Raw genomic sequence first — 20,459 nt, 5'->3', positions numbered from 1 at the left:
AGCACAAGCGGCCTTACAATGGTGAAGATTTATCTGGAGGAACCGTAGAACCATCCAAATTTTCAACCACCGTCACATCAGCCGCTTCAATTGAGTCATCAAGGGCTTCCTCTTCACAGATCTCGGTGACTCTCGCAACAATCCGCGGTTCAGCTTTGGTGAGGCTTGAGCCTGTAGAAACTTCCCGCATATGATTTTCGCCATAGTCTGTAGGTTTTATGTCTCCTTCGGCTTCGCTAGGAGATTTTTTCACTGCTGACTCTACCGGAGGCTGATCGCTTTTGTATACCTTCATATGGATATCATGAAAGCCAAAACTTACGCGTCCTTGGGTCTGGGCTAGATGTGGCAGCGATTCTATGTTTAATATAAACACCGCATGTCGTCTTGGTCCATCCACCTCATCCAAACGACCAACCTTCCAATCGGCGGTTGGAAGATCTGGGTTACATTCTTTTAGTCTCTCTAGTATTGACTCAGGATCAGGAGGGTTTGCCGGTATCCATGCATGTGCTCTAGGTTTAGCCGGTATGTCTTTTTTATCGACTAACTCCAAAGCGGCTCCTTCCCAAACTTCACCAATTAGCATCAATGCAGCTTTAAAGCAATCCATAGACCTCTGGTCTGCAAAAGCTATTAACTTATATCGTCCTTGATACCATCCAGCATCTTGCCGTCGAGGACTTGGTCCGGGAAACTTTTTTCGCACCTCTGAGTAGACACCAGACATCGCGTTCTCAATTTCCCCCCATTTTTGCCTTGGAATCATACCGTCCAATGCTCCTTTATTAATAATAGCCATCACAAGGCTGTCTTTTGCAACTGAGGCAAACGATCTTTGATCCCGTTTAGAGGATGGTAGCCCATCCGGTGATCGTTCCCTTTTTCCAGCTTCAAGAATTCCTTGAGCCCATTTTAAGGAATCGCTTTGCTTAGCCGACAACGTGCTTGGGTCGACTGATCCTAATTTCTTTAGGATAAACAAAGCATTTCTTCGTTCCTTGAATCTCTTTCGAGAGGGATTGCCTCCTTTTGATGTCGTCACCTTAGAAAAGGTTCGACTTGCCAAAGTGTCACCGCCAGTCGACCCGTCTACAGGTCGATTAATTGGGCCTGACTCTTGGTCGCTGCCCAAATTTATAACTTCAGTCGTTACCCGTCCACTGGGCCCTGAAGTTAGCAACCCAGTGGATGACTTTGAATTTCGCTGCATGGTGGTTTATTATTTCCACCACACGTGAAATTCGTAATAAGTACTTATTACGATGAAATACTCCGCTATTAGAAAACACGTCCGTTCAGTTCGACGGTTGAATAATAATCGTCCACTATTAAAGTTTCGTTAAATTTCGAAAAAAAATGTACATTTGATCTTTCGACCAACAGTGAACAAAAAATGGTTCAAGGCCGATATTGTGAATTGACGCGGAGTATTGGGTTGTGTATTTTAAATTGTAAATTCCGTCTATAGCATTTGAGCCCGTTATTCCTAACATCCTATTCATAGCTTCCTGTTTCGCTTTCCCTAGGTTTTAAACTTTAGTCAAATTCGGCGGACTGGTATCTCCAAGCGTTTCTCCTATATTGACACGGCATTAAATTTTTCTCCACAAAATTATTACCGATGGCTTTTCGTAAATTGCCTCGAAGCGGTCTCTTTTTTACGTGATTTACACTACCGTCAAAATCGCTTATACTGCAATACATTTTGATAATTTCAACTTCTTTAGGTTCTTGAGGAATTCTGCCCAGAAATTTGCAAGGACATTCAGGACATTGACCAGATACCGATACATATATTCCCTATTCGGCCACTTGAGATTTGTTAAAAATGAATGGACATGGAATATTAGTTACATTATGAATCGCTTCGTAAAGAACGTATGTCCATGTATTTTTTCAAGGTTTTTATGGTACGATCACGATTTTGAAAATATATAAACTACTTTCTGGTTTTAAACTAGACCAAATCTCCGTAATGTCAATATTGAATTCAACGATGTTAGATGATGTATCGTATGAACTGTTAACCTCGTTTGATTCGTTGCACGGGCAGTTAATGTTAAGGATCGAGAAGTATAGTATAAATATACTTCGGTTTCATTTTATTACAATTTTGTAACGAATCACTTACATTTTTGTACACGTTTGCGGACGGGGGGGCTACATTTCCTTTTGATCACGTTGGAAAATTTGGGTTCACGAATAAGTTCTTTTAAATTTTCGATTTTATTAAGAACTTGATTTGCAGACGATTTTTTCACGTTACTAATTTCTGGAACGACGTTAGTTTTATTGTTACCAACGGATTTTTCACTATTAATCGAACTCTTTCCCGAACTCATTTTAGATTTCACTTTTATGTAAAATTGATACAAAAATTGTTTTTGCGAATATCTCCAAAACGCTTTGAGATAGAAAGTCGATTCAAACGGCACAAATGAGTATTAACCTAGCACAAAATGGCACAACATTCAGTTTTTTGAAATTTGAAAATTTTAAATTTTGACTATTTTCGCATAAATTGGCATTTAAAAAAAAAAACTTTTGCGAATATCTCCAAAACGGTTTGAGATAGAAAATTGATTCAAGAATTCAACAAAAAATATATGCAGCAATTGCAATACCCCCATAAAGCAAACCAATTTTGTCACTTGTCATAAGTGCGAGAGAAAATTTCATTTTTCTCCATGCACGGTACTCGCGTTAGATCGCCCAACAACATCTACCAAACTTATGTATACGAAGAAAACAACAACGAAACCCAAGATTTATCAGTGGAGAGTACTCAAAAACAACAAAGAGAGGAAGATGTAAATGTAAACGATACCGCAAAAAGGTTTAGGGAAGCGCGAACAAGCAATACACCAACTATTACCATAAACAACGAAAACGAAATGGAAGAACTCAAATGCAGAATGATTGATTTGCAAAAAACAATGCAAAACTCATTTGAGATGTTTTGCAACAACATAATGCAACAAATGAACGCGAACACTAATGCGCTGACGATTTCTAAAAAAGAAATCAAACAACAACTTCTATTAACGAAGCACTCTCCCAAACTCAAAAACAACAAAGAGAGGAAGATGTAAATGTAAACGATACCGCAAAAAGGTTTAGGGAAGCGCTAACAAGCAATACACCAACTATTACCATAAACAACGACAAAGAAATGGAAGAACTCAAATGCAGAATGATTGATTTGCAAAAAACAATGCAAAACTCATTTGAGATGTTTTGCAACAACATAATGCAACAAATGAACGCGAACACTAATGCGCTGACGATTTCTAACAACGAAATCAAACAACAACTTCTATTAACGATGCACTCTCCCAATTGTCTGCACAAGTAATTGATTTGCAAGAAAAGGATAGAGAAAAAAAAACAAAAAAATTGAAGATTTGGAGAAGAAGGTACAACAATTAGAACAAAAAACACTCTGCAAGAACATTGAAATAAATAATGTCAACAATCCAAACCTAGAGCCGAATGAGGTAGTAAAAAAAATTGCGGAACATGTAGGAATAAAGCTAACAGAAGCAGATATGACCTCTGTTCGACGCATAAAGAAGAATAACAAAATTGTTGTTGAATTCGCATCCATTAGAATTAAAAAAGAACTCATGGAGAAGCTAAAGGGACATCGAATTGACTCAAGCGTTTTGAGCGATAACAACACCCACAAAAACATACATACACAGTCTCACATAAGTTTACATACCCTTGAGGTTTTTACCTTATAACTAAACATGTTTCTTGTTGTTGTTTATATTCCAGACTAAAAACATCTTCTTGAAAATGGACAAATACTTTGTTTTTCAAATTAATTTACAAAATCTAAAGCATATATATGCATATTTTATTATATTTTAATAATTAAAGAAAATACAATTTCTTAAACCGTATGTAAACTTGTGTAAGACTGTGTATATATTAATGATGAGCTTACTGCGTATAATAGACGCTTATTGTGGTTAGCTAAAACTAAAGCAAAAGAAAGTGGATGGAAATTTGTTTGGGTAAACAATGGATATATATTTGCTCGCAAATCCGGAAATATGCCATCAATCATCATAAGCAACACATCTGATATTGAAAATTTGTCAAATTAATAAAATAAAAATATATAATATTTTCGAAAAACTTACAATAAAAAACAAAAGAAAAAAACTCTTTTTCATATTTTTTTTCCAGCGGTATTCATAAAAAGTTAATTGACTTTTATAAACGATTGATAAACTATTTCGTGAAAAATAGCATTCATAAACGATTAATAGCTTACCAAATCTTTAACAAGTCTTTGGTAAATTGTAAAAATGTATTGTAGGATGTACCCTTCTTTAACTCTTTGATAAAATTGCAAAATGCTTTTTTTGGGCAATGTCTATTAATTTATCGCTGTTTTATGCTATTTTGTATATCATTATATGCCAATGTGTATAAAATGGGCGATCTTTTCTTATAAAAACCCTTTTTTGATGTCATTTTTCAAAATACTAATCCAAATAAGAGAACTGCAGAAATAGACGTACAAAATTCATACCTACCAATATTATGTAAATTTAACGTCATCTTAAACTTCCTTTTGTTACTTTAATGAAAAATGCGTCGAAAATTAGCTAATTAAATAGATGAATTCCATTAGATTAGTGATGTGTTTTTAATAACAATAGACTTTATATTCGAATACAATCCGGTCCGATTAATACTAATATTGATACTAACATATTGACTAATTATAAAATGATTGTATATTGTGAGTAATGCATTCTGTATAAATTAATTTAGCCTGGAAAATTATGTTTCGCCACAAAATCATTAATATGTTGAGACTTTATTTTTATTAAGATCAAACGGTTATAATTCGATCTTCATCACTACGATGAAAATGACAAGATGTAACGACATGTGTTGCCACCTGATCACTAAAACTATAATAGTGTTCCCAATAAACACAAACGTTGGAAAAATGCTAAATTTCAACAATTTTTCAAACATTTTTTCAAAGGATTAGTGTAATATTCAAGTTGAAAAATTGTTGAGAAAATCGCGTTCTCAACAAAAAACAGACATTACCCTCAACAGTGAAATTCAACACATTAGCAATAATATCTCAAGTGTTATGCTCAAATTGAAATGCATCGCTACTCAATAATTTGTCAATCAATTTTCGAAGCCAGTCAAATTCAAAATTAACATCGTTGCAAATACTTTTTAACCTAAATTTGTATGAATGATATACCCACTTCAAATTGAAAGTCAAAGCCAAAATTCTATGAATTTTGTATAATTTTTTCATTTTCATCAAAATGAAATATATAATAATACACTACACTACATAATACACTACAATACCAATTGATAAATAATAATCTTATTAAACATATCAACAAATAAGAACAAAAAAAAAACAAACAACAAAACTTTAAATATCTTAAACATTATTAGTAAACACTTTTGCATTGATAATTCGATTTCCTTCCTTTTGGTGTCATAAAACAGCATTAAAATTTATTAACATGCGGGCAATTTGAAATTAGGAACGTACTGGACCGCGTGTTAGAATGATTTCCAGCCGAAAGAAATTCACAAAATATCCATTTTAAACTGTTAATAGCATATGAATTAAACTGACGATGTGATCCACATTTTCATCCAGAAGTTGTTGATTTCAACAATTTGTTGTTTTAAACAATTTTAATTGGTTGCACTTGTAATGTTTCTGGAAACTTTTTCTTGTCGATAAGGCACGCATTTTTCATTGGTCAGCTTCTTAATGTTTGCAAGAATGTAGCATCCAAAGATTTTAGTTTTCTGCAAAGAGATTTAAATTTAGTGACTTCTCTAAAGTGTTGATTTAATTTTTCATATTGACGTACCAATTATTATAAACTTTTTGAAGCAGTTCCAGTTAATTGTCCACCATTTTTTCATCTGCCAGCTTTTTAATGTTTTCAAAAACGTAGAATCCATAATTTTAGTTTTCTGCAAAGAGATATACATTTAGTGAATTCCTTAAAGTTTTATTTCATTTATTATTTTCACTTACCTATTTTTATAAACTATTTGGTTATTTGGCTAAAATTTTCCATTTTTTTTATTTCTTGCAATTGACCACGAATAAGTATTGCACAAATAAGTATTGAAAACCACATGGTTTTTTCGTTGCATTTTAGGGTAGTGTTTTGTCAAAGTTTTCTCATATTATCTTCAACACCTTTTCAAAGATTTCGTCAACATTTTGGCAAACTGGAATTGAATTCGCAAACAATTTGAAGATGTATTGAAGATGAGCTATTTCAAGTCAAGTTGAATTTATGTTGAAAATTATATTTACCCTCAAACTGAAAAGTTGTTACATTTGAAAAACGCTCATCCTGTGTTTATTGGGTTATTAATGATCAATGAATACCTATTTTTATATAAGGCTTATAGAATAAAAAGAGCGTGATAGCTATCACTGGTTTAGAGTGCACGTTAATGATATTTTATGAATAAGGCCGTTCATCTACGAAACAACAACCATTTCTACAATATCATTTGAAACGTTGAAAATAGCAGTTAAAACAAACGCAGAAACATATTTGACACTATTGCCCATGTACAGACCCCCCAAGCAAAGCATATCTACGTTCATCACTGAACTAGAGCAATGCGTTGTGGACATAAACAAAAAGCAAGACATGATCGTCGTATGTGATGCGAATATAAACATAAAGGCAACCAATATAACAACAACAAAATATTTGAATATGCTTTCGTCACACGGGTTACAATGTATGGTAAATGCGACAATAAGATAAAATACAACAAAACACACAAGTACATGCAGTGACCATTTGTTCGTTCGAACGAACACACACGCTGTTGTTGTTGCAACATCAATATCCGACCACTACACAATCTATGGTTGCATTGAAAGTGATGACAATACGTGTAGAAATAAAAAACGCGAATATAACAACAGCAACATAATCACTAAAATAAATAATAAAAAAGTAAACGATATGTTAAGAGCTGTAAATTGGGGAAGAATATTAAATGAATCTAATGACACTAATGACTTGTTCAATAATATATTAAATATTTTTAATAACGCATATGCAAATTCTAAAGAAAATATAAAAATTAATAAGAAAAAGAGAAATCCACTGGTTAAATGATGAAATCATAAAATGCTGTGAAGTACGAAATAAACTTTATAAAAAATGGAGAAAAAATAAAACCAATGAATTAAATGAATAAAAATGATATACGAGATACATGACAACTCATCAATGAAATAACTGGTAAACCCACAAATAATATTGATGAAGCAATCAAGAAAAACATTGATGGAGAAAATACTAATAATGTAACAGAGAAGTTTGCCGAAAGCTTCGACAAAAATGTATCAAAAATATTACATTCATGTAATATTAAAAAAATCACGATACCACAAACACTAACAAATACAATGTACTTAGAATATACAAATGAAATAGAAATATTCAATATTCTACAAAGTTTAAACACAAGAAAAACTGAAGGTGCAGATGGAATTCGAGCAATTGACATAAAAAATAATGCAGCAATACTTACACCTATAATGACAGCTTTAATAAATAATAGTTTACACAACGCAGAAGTCCCTGGTATATTAAAAACATCAATAATACGTCCAATTTAAAAATCTGGCAAAAAGTCAGACTACAACAACTATCGACCAATTGCCATTTTATCAATAGTTGAAAAAAATCTAGAAGAAATAGTAGTTAGACGGCTGAAACAGTTTCTAACAAAATATAATGTAATACACGAACATCAGTTCGGATTTCAAAAAGGAAAAAACATTAATCAAATTTTGGGGTCCTTCTCGAATCATATATACAAAAACTTAAACCAAAATATTAGCAAAATTTTAAATTTTGACTATTTTCGCATAAATTAGCATTTTTAAAAAAAGTTTTTGCGAATATCTCCAAAACGGTTTGATAGAAAGTTGATTCAAACGGCAAAAATGAGTACTAACCTAGCACAAATTAGCACAACATTCCGTTTTTTGAACTTCGAAAATTTAAATTTTGGCGTTTTTCAAACATATTGTTACGTTTTTATATTGAGGCGTATTTAATTACCCGATAATTAAAACACAGTTCTTTTCAAATAACGACAATCTACAATTTAATTGTTTAACTGATTTCACTTATTTGCTCTACGATGTGTACTGTATAAACTTTAGCTTACGACTGACTTGACTGCTCTCTCCGCTAGAGGTTTATATACCGAGATATGACGATTTCCAATGTTCTCGCTAATTGGCCTACAACCTTCTAGATGAATCTACTACCCGCTCCAGATTCGATGTGTAACTGCCTGACATTTACAACTGTCTCCTTTGGTTCAGCTTTCGAGAAGTGTGTGCTTTCTAGATTGCAATGCCTTCGTGTGAAGGCTAGATCAATAACTTGTTTTTCACGTTTTCTATTATCCGCAAAATTTAAATTTGAGTCGCTTGGCTTTGTGGTCGCCTTCTTTTGATTATTGTTTAATGAAGATGGCGAGATTGACCCCGACGTTTTACGCCACGCTTTACATTCCCGGGAAAGATGTCCAGTCTTATCACAATTATAGCATTTTATTCTAGATTTATTTGCCTGCTGCTTCATTTCTTGCATTATCTGCCTCAGAGCCTCTTTTCCCAATTTAATCACGTACCTCGTGAATTTGAGGTCGTGACAGCAATCTCGCAGTTTCTTGTGCAAGTGCAAATGTTACTGTTTCTGCGAATGTAGCCTTTTGTGACGCATATGTTGCACATTTTATATCAGAGTATCTAATTCCATTCACAAAGGTCTCGATCTTAATGCGGTCCACAGTTAGATGACTTTCTCCTGGATATGCCAAAAGCACCAACCGCTCAACCTCTTGTGCAAAGTCTTGTAGAGTCTCATTTGACTTCTGGACTCTTCCTCTTAATTCCATTCTGAAGATGGCTTGCTAATGTTCTCCGCCGTACTTACGTTGAAGTGCCGCTATTACTTCATTATAATTATTTCTAGAGGCAGCGGGAATACTTTGTATCACATCAGCGGCATTGCCCTTTAATGCCAATAGAAGTTTAATTGCTTTGTCATTGTCGTTCTATAAATTTCTAGAAGCAACCATTTCGAATTGGAATTTGAATACATCAAATGAAGTTGAGCCATCGAAAACAGGAGGTTTGGTTTTCGAGCCCTCGAAAACGCGCACTGGTCCACCTTTAATTTCCAGCTCTGACATTTTTCTTTCAATGTGTAGAAACTTCTCATCATGAACCATAATTTTCTCATCCATAGAAATAATCTTCTTATCCAGCTTTCCAATTTGGCTTTCGACATGGTCTACACATTTTTCCATGCCTTCAGCAATTTGTTGAAGATTCCCATTTAGAATTCTAGAATTTTCGTCCATCATTCTGGAGTTTTCCTCAATAATTTTTCTAGAATTCTCTTCCAGCATTTTTCTAGAACTCGCTTCCATTTTTTGAGAATTTTCCTCCAATTTTCTAGAATTCTCTCCATTTTCTTCTATTTTTAGAGAATTTTTTTCCATAAATTTTCTAAAATTCTCTTCCATCATTTTGCTCAAAACATTGAGCATTGAGGTGTAATCCACAACAATTGAAGCCACAGATGGATTTTCTACATTGCTGGTATTGACGAGTATTGATTCGTCAATGTCCTCCTTATAATCAAACTCATGTGTCTCGATATCCATTTTACGCCGTTCGAACTCTTCCAGTAGACGCTTTTGAAGCTGAGCTTTGTTTCCTGTAGTCGGCTGCTCCAGTTTGCTCAATTCCTTTTTTAAGTCTTCCACTCGAAGCTCATTAAACTTCATTGTAGATTTTTTTGTTATTTCACTTCCGACACCAATTGTTACGTTTTTATATTGAGGCGTATTTAATTAACCGATAATTAAAACACAGTTCTTTTCAAATAACGACAATCTACAATTTATTTGTTTAACTGATTAGTTTCAGTTATTTGCTCTACGATGTGTACTGTATAAACTTTAGCTTACGACTGACTTGACTGCTCTCTCCGCTAGAGGTTTATATACCGAGATATGACGATTTCGAATGTTCTCGCTAATTGGCCTACAACCTTCTAGATGAATCTACTACCTGGTAGATGTCGCACGGGCGACATCGCACATATTTATCGACTTATGTTCTTTGTCTCGGCTATCTAGAACTTTCTATGGGGCGTTATTGTACTGGTGATATGACACACATACTTTTAGGCTTATTCTCATCTTGGCTAGTGCATTCTACCATCTGGTAGATGTCGTGCAGGCATAAGGGATAATGGTCATATTACCGATAATTATAACAGTAAAACAAAAGGCGTTACTTTTACAATGAACGACACAAAAGATTTTTAGGAAAGTACTAGAAAATAAAGAAATGACTAACAAGTTATGACGTAATTTAATCGTTACAATTTGAAATTTAAATTAACGGAAACTAAACTAAACTCCATTATTAGAGATATTCTACACAACAATAATTTTCCAAAATATTTAATTAATGACTTAATATCACAATTTAAACCGGAGGGGAAAAACCAAAACGAAAATAAAAACGAGGAAACAATATACAAGTCACTAGTATATGTCAACATATTATCAGAACGAATTACAAACTCTGAAATCTTTGATAAAGGACAATACACTTTAGCACACAAGTCAAACAATACTCTCAAAAAATTATTTTCCAACATGAAAACCAAGATCCCCACTATGGAAAAACATAATACGATTTATGAAATATCGTGCGGTGGAAATAATAAAGAAAAATGTGAAAAAGTTTATGTAGGAACATCCAAAAACAAATTAAAAACAAGAATTTCAGGACATAAATCGGATATTAAATTACGCACCAACTCGAATACCACAAAAACGGCACTAGCAGACCACTGTGCGAGAAACAATCATACCCCAAACTTTGACGACGTAAGAATATTAGAAAGAGAGAATAATTACAGCAAAAGGTTTACACTAGAAACACTTCACATAAACAATGTACCTGCAAGCAAACAAATGAACTTCAAAGTTGATACAGAAAACATCGCTCACTGCTACAGGCATTTGCTTCGAAAAGCAAACAACAAATACATGGTAGTGATCATCGTGCAATAGTAAAAACAACTCAGTGCAATACAGACAGCTGACGAGGGTAGTGAATCTACAGTAGCTTTAAGTATTTTGTGTTGTGGATACTATACATGTAAGTCATTGGTTGTGTTGCTGTTTTAATTTTTCTGTTCGCCTGATACTTGAAAAATGAGATTAAGATATGTCTGTCCGATTTTTGTATAATTATATTATCCTATAATACCATTTGAGATTATTAACTAAAAGTAATTAAGATTTACACTTATTTAAATTATTAAATGTTTAATACTGTGATATTTATGAAATGTAATTTCTATAAATCTATTGTAGACCCCTGAGGAGCGACTCAATATCGTAATCGCGAAATATTGGGAATAATAAATAAAATATTTTAAAAAGACCTCGAGCTTGAAGAACCATTAATTTATAATTCTAACAAAAAGGTCGACCAAAAATCAAACAAAAACTAATAAACTAATTTAAATAAACTTAAATCTAGAAATATCACATTCGTAACAATATATTTTTGAACTTTTTTAAAAATTTAATTTGGCTGTTACTCGGAAACGGCTTGAGAAAGAAAGGTGACCTCAACGGCACAACTTAGCACAAGTCGATAACGGTTTAATACAATATTAAAATTTTCGAAATTCGAAAATGCCGATTCTGGAAATTTTCGAAATTTTACAATTTCTCGAAAACTATAAGAGATAGAATTTTTATTTAAACGGCACAATAATCTACTCGGCTAGCACAACTGTCAAAATGTCGAATTTCGAAAATGGCAATTCTGGAATTTTGTTGAAAAATGTTTTTTTCCAAATATCTCGGCTAGTTGATAAAATTTAAAACAAAAACAAATTGCAGCGCAACTCGGCAGAAGCCTAGCACATCCAGCACAACTTTCAAATTTTCGAAATTCGAAAATGGCAATTCTACTTTCTTGGACATTAAAAACATGCGTTGCTGTCAAGTAAATAATAAATTGTGAAACCTAAAAGTATGCACAATAAAGTCTCCATATGTGGTTGTTAACTACGCCAAATTTTTCATATCACCCTGCAATTTCATTTAAATTCGTTAAATTAAAACAAATATTAAATCAAATTAATCATTGTAAATAAAATTGAAAATTAAATTCATATACACACTATAAATATTCAAATAGCCTAAGTATCTTCAACTACAATGGAAGACGAATGTATTGATATTACAGGCAGTGAAAACAAAACAATTAGTGATAATTTGTTATTCGCTCCAAAGCACCTGATAGAGCTTCAAATACACTCCCTCTCTGAGAACTCTAACCAGGGATCCGGAGTGGAGCGGAGCGTGGAGCGGAGCGGAGCAAGCCCTTTTTTGCCGGAGCGGGAGCGGCATTTCTAAAATCCGGAGCGGAGCGGGAGCGGAGCTGTTTCCAAATGAAAAACCGCTCCGCTCCGAATAAAATATTACTTGAATGAAATGTGTAACTTTGAAATTACACTGTGTAGGTAATTTCAAATTTAGCTAGTACTTAGCGTAGTGTGAGTAAACGTTTAAATTGTACGATATGTATTTTTGTTCGTACGTACATTGGGGAAAACACAACGTGTTTTTATACCCTTCACCACTACTGTGGTACAGGGTATAATAAGTTTGTGCATTTGTATGTAACGCCAAGAAGGAAAAGTCTGAGACCCATCGTTTAGTATATCGATCGTCTTAGAATTAAATTCTGAGTCGATTTAGCGATGTCCGTCTGTCTGTCTGTCTGTCTGTCTGTCTGTCTGTCTGTCTGTCTGTCTGTCCGTCTGTCTGTCTGTCTGTTGATGTATTTTTGTGTGCAAAGTACAGCTCGCAGTTTTAGTCCGATTGTCCTAAAATTTGGTATAGGGTCGTGTTTCGGCTCAAAGACGATCCCTATTGATTTTGGAAAAAATCGGTTCAGATTTAGATATAGCTGCCATATATATTTTTCACCGATCTGGTCATAATTGGCGTGTATATCAACCGATCTTCCTCAAATTCCGTACATCCGAATATTTTATGAGTCTCGAAAAACTTGCAAAATATCAGCCAAATCGGTTCAGATTTAGATATAGCTCCCATATATAGCTTTCGGCCGATTTACACTCATTTGCCCACAGAGGCCAATTTTTTGCTCCGATTTAGTTGAAATTTTGCACAGGGAGTAGAATTAGCATTGTAGCTATGCGTGCCAAATTTGGTTGAAATCGGTTCAGATTTAGATATAGCTCCCATATATAGCTTTCGCCCGATTTACACTCAAATGACCACAGAGGCCAATTTTTTGCTCCGATTTAGTTGAAATTTTGCACAGGGAGTATAATTAGCATTCTAGCTATGCGTGCCAAATTTGGTTGAAATCGGTTCAGATTTAGATATAGCTCCCATATATAGGTTTCGCCCGATTTACACTCATATGACCACAGAGGCCAATTTTTTGCTCCGATTTAGTTGAAATTTTGCACAGGGAGTAGAATTAGCATTGTAGCTATGCGTGCCAAATTTGGTTGAAATCGGTTCAGATTTAGATATATCTCCCATATATAGCTTTCGCCCGATTTACACTCATATGACCGTAGAGGCCAATTTTTAACTCCGATTTAGTTGAAATTTTACACAGGGAGTAGAATTAACATTGTAGCTATGCGTGCCAAATTTGGTTGAAATCGGTTCAGATTTAGATATAGCTCCCATATATATATTTTTCTGATTTCGACAAAAATGGTCAAAATACCAACATTTTCCTTGTAAAATCGCCACTGCTTAGTCGAAAAGTTGTAAAAATGACTCTAATTTTCCTAAACTTCTAATGCATATATATCGAGCGATAAATCATAAATAAACTTTTGCGAAGTTTTCTTAAAATTGCTCCAGATTTAAATGTTTCCCATATTTTTTTACTAACATTGTGTTCCACCCTAGTGCATTAGCCGACTTAAATTTTGAGCCTATAGATTTTGTAGAAGTCTATCAAATTCTGTCCAGATCGAGTGATATTTAAATGTATGTATTTGGGACAATCCTTTATATATAGCCCCAACACATTTGACGGATGTGATATGGTATCGAAAATTTAGATCTACAAAGTGGTGCAGGGTATAATATAGTCGGCCCCGCCCGACTTTAGACTTTCCTTACTGGTTTTTTACTAACATTGTGTTCCACCCTAGTGCATTAGCCGACTTAAATTTTGAGCCTATAGATTTTGTAGAAGTCTATCAAATTCTGTCCAGATCGAGTGATATTTAAATGTATGTATTTGGGACAAACCTTTATATATAGCCCCAACACATTTGACGGATGTGATATGGTATCGAAAATTTAGATCTACAAAGTGGTGCAGGGTATAATATAGTCGGCCCCGCCCGACTTTAGACTTTCCTTACTGGTTTAGTAATTGTTTTCAAAAACGGCAAATGTCAAAATATATATATCTAGTATGTGTTGTAAAAGTAACAACAGTACTTTCGATCAATATCATCCCGTATTACTACAAAGATGTTTCCATGTCCTTAGAATAAGAATGGAGATTTTGCTTAACATGGAAGACGCATTTCTCTAAAATAAAGTTTTTTTTCTTGTCCAAAAGGCAATAAACTTTTGAATGAAGTTGTAATGTCCTTATAATTAAGTGATTTTACTTAAAAATGTGTATCATAACATGAAAGATAAAATTTTTGAGGTAAGGTCAACGTGACTTTAATAATTAAGAAAAATTCTTTAAAATTAATAAAATTGTCTTTAAATTTGTTTCCTTTTTGCATCTTGCCTACAAAGCAAAAAATCGTTAAAAAATAAGACATGTTTTTCAACACTTTATTCTAAAGACACTTTTTACTTGAAACATAGCATAATTTCTACTGGAAGTCGAGTCTTAATATGGCAAAAAAAAATAACACGTTAACTCGTTTTTAAAGGATTTTGATAACAACTGACGAAAAAATCTAAAAAAATGAAAAATTAACATTTGCTTCCTAGAAGCAAGTACATAACCCCCAAATTTAAAAGAGAATTACGTCTTTAAAGTATCCTTACTTTTATTCTCCGCTTCTTTGGCTCGGAATTAATACCCAAACTGTTAAAGTAAAGACAAAATCTTTGGAACCGGGCATGCTTTTTTTCATTCACATTTGCTTTACTATTGTACTATATCCTAGCATTCCCTTATTTCTGATATTAGTTCTCGAAAATTTAATTAAAATTATGGATAGTTTCAATTTTGGTTGAAAAATGTGCGCATATACATTTATTATACAATAAAGGGGAAAAAGCGAAATTAGGTAACACTAGATCTGAGTAAGAATATTCGTAGGTATACCACGGACTGATGTCGATGGAGGTTGTTGCAAACATAAACATACACACACACATTACAAATATAACAAAACCTCTTCTCTACGTCTGTTGCAAAACAAAAAAAACTTTCGGAGAGTAGTTACTTCTACTCTGTGTATAGACTTTCAATTCCAATCAGCGTTGCCGTTTTGGTCCGATCGGACCAAAATTGGTCCAAAAGATTTCTAATTTTTAAATTTGGTCCGATGGTCAGACCAAACAGAATTTGGTCAATTTTCATAAATTTGGTTTCTATCACATATTAGATAGTAGATGGTGCACCGCAAAGAATATTGTCGGGAGGCCAAATATTTCACATGCTTAAAATACGAATACGAATTTTGCTTAGAATAGAAGACGTATATCTCTGAAAAAAAGTTTTTCCTTGTCTAAAAGTCTCTAAACTTTTCAATGAAGTCTGTTTGTCCTTATAGCTAAGTGATTCGACATAAAAATGTGTATCCTAACATGAATGCAAATTTCGTTTTAATGAAGTCAAAATGGATTTAATATTTCTGAAAAAATCTTCAAAATTAGTAAAATATTTCAACACATTGTTTTAAAGTCATTATACCCTAAACCACATAGTGGTTAGGGTATAATAAGTTTGATCTGCCAAAAAATGTGCCTACAAGAAATATTGATTTTAGACCCCATAAAATATATACCGATCGACTCAGAATCACCTCCTGAGTCGATCTAGCGCTTGGCGTCCGTCCGTCCGTCCGTCTGTCCATGTATTTGTTGTTCACAGGATTTCGGTCGCAATTATTAACCGATTTTGATGAAATTTGGTACAGGGAGTTTTTTGGGCACAAGGACGAACGTTTTTGAATTTGGAAGAAATCGGATCAAATTTAGATATAGCTCCCATATATATGTATTGCCCGATTTCGACAAATGGTGTCACGTTGCACTTTTTTTACTAACCGATCGTCGTCAAATTTAGCACAAAATAATCTTCTGTACCACCCTTTAAATCTGAAAATTTCATCGAAATCGGTTCAGATTTAGCTATAGCTCCCATATATGTACCGCCCGATTTTTCTAAATAAAATAAAACTCAATTGAACAAATAATACAATGTTTGTACTATAATTTTCTCGAAGAGGAGCGGAGCGATTTTTTTTTCTCGGAGCGGAGCGAAGAGCGGAGCGGTTTTTTTTCTCCGGAGCGGGAGCGGAGCGGAGCGAAAAAAATGGACCGCTCCGGATCCCTGACTCTAGGTTAAAGTGGCAGCCCGATTAAGATTCAGGCTCACTTAGACTATTCAGTCCATTGTGATACCACATTAACTAAAAGTACCTTCTTGATTATTTTTCTTTGTTGAACCAACCAGATTGTTCCAAAAACATTAGCAGACTGCTTAAGTTAACGTTTTCCAGATCCGCCAGTAATCTGAAGCTATATGCTCCTAAAAGTTGCTTGCGCTTTACACAAAATGCAGGACACTCACACAAGAGGTGTTTAATTGATTCTTTTTCCTCCGCATCATGACAGCTCATACAATAGTCATTATACTTCGCGCCAATAGTTTTTGCAAAATCTCCTATCAGGCAGCGACCCGTTATAGCAGATATCAGGAGTGATATCTGACGTCTCGAGAACATTAGCATATCTAGTGTGCGGTTTAAGTTGAAATGGGGCCATATTTGCTTGGTGTCGTTACAACCCTTGCAATTCTCCCATCGAACATTTGCCATCATAACAGCCTTCTCACGCAGCATGAGCTTGCAGGTAGCTAGGGGCATACCAACAAATTCTAGTTCCCCTGGAATATGTAAAGTAGTCCCTAGCCTTGCCAACTCATCGGCTTCGCAGTTCCCCGGTATGTTCCTATGGCCAGGCACCCATATTAGGTGAATATTGTACTGCTCAGCCATCTCATTGAGAGATTTGCGGCAATCGATGGCCGTTTTCGAGTTGAGGAACACAGAGTCCAAGGATTTTATTGCAGGTTGACTGTCTGAGTATATATTAATGCCCACATTTTTTGGAACATTACTTCTCAGCCAATTCGCCACCTCTCTTATTGCTAATATTTCAGCCTGAAAAACACTACAGTGATTAGGTCATCTTTTCGCTATTTGAAGTTCCAAATCATTAGAATATACTCCGAAACCCACTTGTCCATCCAATTTGGAGCCATCAGTGTAGAAATCTATATATTCTTTATTCCACGGGGTCTGTGTGCACCACGCCTCACTGTTGGGGATTAGAGTCTCAAACTTTTTGTCGAAAAGTGGACTCGCCAAAGTGTAATCCACTACGTTAGGCACATCTGACATTGTTTTGAGGACAGAACTGTGACCGTAACCTTTTTCCGACCACAGCGATAGTTCGCGCAACCGCACAGCCGTTGTTGCAGCTGACTGTTTGGCCAAAATGTCTAAAGGCAATAGATGCAGCATGACATTAAGGGAATTTGTTCCTGTCTTGCTGAATGCGCCTGAAATACACAAACACGCCATACGCTGAACTTTATCTAAACCAGTCGGTTTCTTAAGTGCCGGCCACCAGACTACAACACCATATAGCATTATAGGTCTAACCACTGCCGTGTATAGCCAATGCACAATTTTTGGTTTTAGTCCCCACTTTTTTCCTATTGCCTTTTTGCACGAGTACAAAGCTACAGTTGCCTTCCTCGCCCTTTCTTCAATATTAAGCTTAAATTTCAGCTTCCTGTCCAAAATAACGCCAAGGTATTTTGCACAATCACCAAAGGGAATTTCAATACCCCCTAAGGAAATAGGCCTAACCGTGGGAGTTTTGCGATCTTTGCAGTACATGACTAATTCTGTCTTTGCGGGATTTACCCCAAGACCATTGTCTTTCGTCCATTTTTCAGTCATCCGGAGGGCCCTCTGAATAATATCTCTGATTGTGGATGGGAATTTTCCCCTGACTGCCAGAGCTACATCATCTGCGTATGCCACCACTTTTATCCTTTCTTTTTCTAGAGTAACCAGAAGACTATTTATAGCAACATTCCAAAGAAGAGGTGATAGAACTCCTCCTTGGGGAGTGCCTCTGTTCACATACTTTTATATGTTTGCTTGTCCTAGTGTGGCTGAAATACGTCTCTTCATTAGCAGTTCGTCTAACAGCCTGAGTATACATGGATCAACATTCAGAGTTGTCAGTCCATTTAATATCGAGCTCGGATGGACATTATTGAACGCCCCTTCGATGTCTAGAAACGCCACGATTGTGTATTCTTTGACTGATAGTGAGCTTTCAATAAAGCTGACTAGTTCATGTAGTGCGGTCTCAGTAGACCTGCCCTTCGAGTATGCATGCTGTCGTTTCGAGAACAAACTTGAATAACTTCTAAGATAAATATCTATCATCCTCTCCAGAGTCTTAAGTAGGAATGAGGATAAGCTGATTGGTCGGAAATCCTTCGCCCTCGAGTGAGAGGCTTTTCCCGCTTTAGGTATGAAGACGACTTTTGTTTCCCTCCACTTTCCTGGGATATATGATAAGTTGATACATCCTTTATATATCACCGACAACCAGGGGATAATTTTGTCAGTTACAGCTTGTAACTCCGCCGGAGTAATTCCATCAGGTCCAGGGGATTTGAATGGTCCAAAGCTATTTAGCGCCCATCTTATTCTAGTTTCCGATACAATTTCCTCGACAGGAAACGACCGCTGAGCAACTGTGGCACCGCCAGTACATGGTTCAACCTCTGATTTCCAGGAAAATGTGTGTCCAATAGTACCTCCAGCGTCTCCTCACTGGACGTTGTCCAATTGCCCTCCGATGTTTTAATGAAACCTGGAGCGGAGTTGGTGGATGCTAGAACCTTCCGTAGTCTGGACGCCTCGGACGTATTCTCAATACTGCTGCAGTAATCATTCCAAGAGTTATGCTGAGCCTTTCTCAGTTCTCGCTTGTATCCTCTCAGAATCTTCTTGTAAGCGTCCCAGTCCTCAGAAGCTCTGGTGGACTTTGCCTTGTTAAAGAGCTTCCTGCAGGATTTCCTCATATTACTTAATTCCGTAGACCACCATGGTGGTCGATGTGTAGTGTATTCGGTACATTAGTTTTAAGCCAGCTGTTCAATAGTTTAAGTTACATTGTAATTCAAACAGCTGTTTAGTAATAAGTAATAGAACATATGATTAGATATAAGGATTGTTGTTTATTTTTAAGGATATGTTTGAAAAAAGAAAACAAAATAAGAAATGCCGTTATCTTTGTATAAAAGATCAAGAAAAATTAAATAAAGGAACATTCAAGTTTTTAAGCCTAAAACCGGCACATCACCATAAATTAAAAATCTTTTTATTTAAATTGCTGTGGCACTCAGTTGTGCCTGCAATATCAAAATTAACATTTTTGCCAAGTGGCGTTATTAAGCGCCGGCACCACAATAGGCAGGCTAAACAAATTCCTCACAAAATTTTGCACATCCACAACAACATATCAAAAAAACCAAAAAATTAAACAAATCATTACATGGCGATCCTGCCGACACAAAAATTCATGCCTGAAGAAATAAAGTGTCCTGTGGATCCAGCTGCCGGTCCAAAAAAGTTGACGATTGAGCAATATTTCAAGAGGAAACAAAGGGCTTGTGAAGAGAAGTTGACCAGGATTCCTCCAACAACAAAACCTAAACATAGAAGAGGTGGTAAAATAGTGCGCCAACGAAGAGAACTTGCGGCCCTCAAAGAAGCCATCAACGCTGATCCCCCACCATCTTGGCAGCGAGCATCAGAGATGTGGTTACGTATTGATGCAATTCAATCCGAGATGCAACAAAGAAAATTCAACAAAACCAATTGCACTGAGACACAACAACCAATAACACATTAACACAACACTAACAAAAGAAAAGGCTGGGACTTTTTGTTATATTGTCTTATTTTATGTAAAAAAAAGAAAGAAATGAAAAATATAAAATGAATTTATAAAATTATACACCAATTAAATATTCTATTAATTTTAAAACATTA

The 20,459-nt window shown here is 35.1% G+C and overlaps 1 long non-coding RNA gene across 1 annotated transcript; it reads right to left on the bottom strand.

Moving 5' to 3' along the window:
* Nucleotides 1–5,723: 5,723 nt before the first annotated feature.
* On the bottom strand, nt 5,724–6,339 carry LOC142241833 (uncharacterized). Its single transcript, XR_012723832.1, has 3 exons — nt 6,056–6,339; nt 5,886–5,991; nt 5,724–5,820 (listed from the first exon to the last, which is right to left on the bottom strand). It is a non-coding gene; the product is annotated as an uncharacterized LOC142241833 (long non-coding RNA).
* Nucleotides 6,340–20,459: the final 14,120 nt, after the last annotated feature.

The sequence above is a fragment of the Haematobia irritans genome, chromosome 5 (genome assembly GCF_050003625.1).
Source record: "Haematobia irritans isolate KBUSLIRL chromosome 5, ASM5000362v1, whole genome shotgun sequence".
In the NCBI taxonomy this organism is placed as follows: Eukaryota; Metazoa; Arthropoda; class Insecta; order Diptera; family Muscidae; genus Haematobia; species Haematobia irritans.
The sequence above is the reverse complement of the archived record's forward strand: the minus strand, read 5'-3'. Positions and strand labels throughout refer to the sequence as shown.